We start from the raw sequence: 525 nt of genomic DNA, 5'->3' as shown, positions 1-525 counted from the left end.
GATGAATGGATGGATGGACGAATGGCTGAATAAAAAGGGGAAAATGGATGGTTGATGCGTGGACAAATGGATGAGTGAATGAAGAATGGATGGGTAGGTGGCTGGGTGAATAGATGAGTAGATTTCGCCAGAAATCTCTGGAGAGATTTCCTCAGAGTCTGCCTTCTACTAATTTGCTATTTTGGTTGGAATCCCCTTTACTCTTCTCTCTTCCTGAAGCTCCATTTGTAAATTTTCATCTCTGGAGATAATAAAACATCTATGTTATGGACAGTTTGGTTAATGGGTCTGCTTTGTGCCTCCAGATTGATGCAATTTGAAGAACTCAGAAGGTGGTATCAGGAACTCTGGACCTGCCCCATTCTATGACCTTGGGTCGTTTCCCCTGTCTCTGGGCCTCAGGGTCTTGATGTGACTCTTTGCGGGTTGGGGGGTGGTGGTGTTAACTCCGCCTGCTGGCCAGCGCGGTGACACCCAGCCGTGGCCATAGACCCACTGTCTCCTTAGCAGAGAAGCAGTGGCAGC

Source organism: Hippopotamus amphibius, chromosome 12 (assembly GCF_030028045.1).
Source record: "Hippopotamus amphibius kiboko isolate mHipAmp2 chromosome 12, mHipAmp2.hap2, whole genome shotgun sequence".
Classification (NCBI taxonomy): Eukaryota; Metazoa; Chordata; class Mammalia; order Artiodactyla; family Hippopotamidae; genus Hippopotamus; species Hippopotamus amphibius.
The sequence above is the reverse complement of the archived record's forward strand: the minus strand, read 5'-3'. Positions refer to the sequence as shown.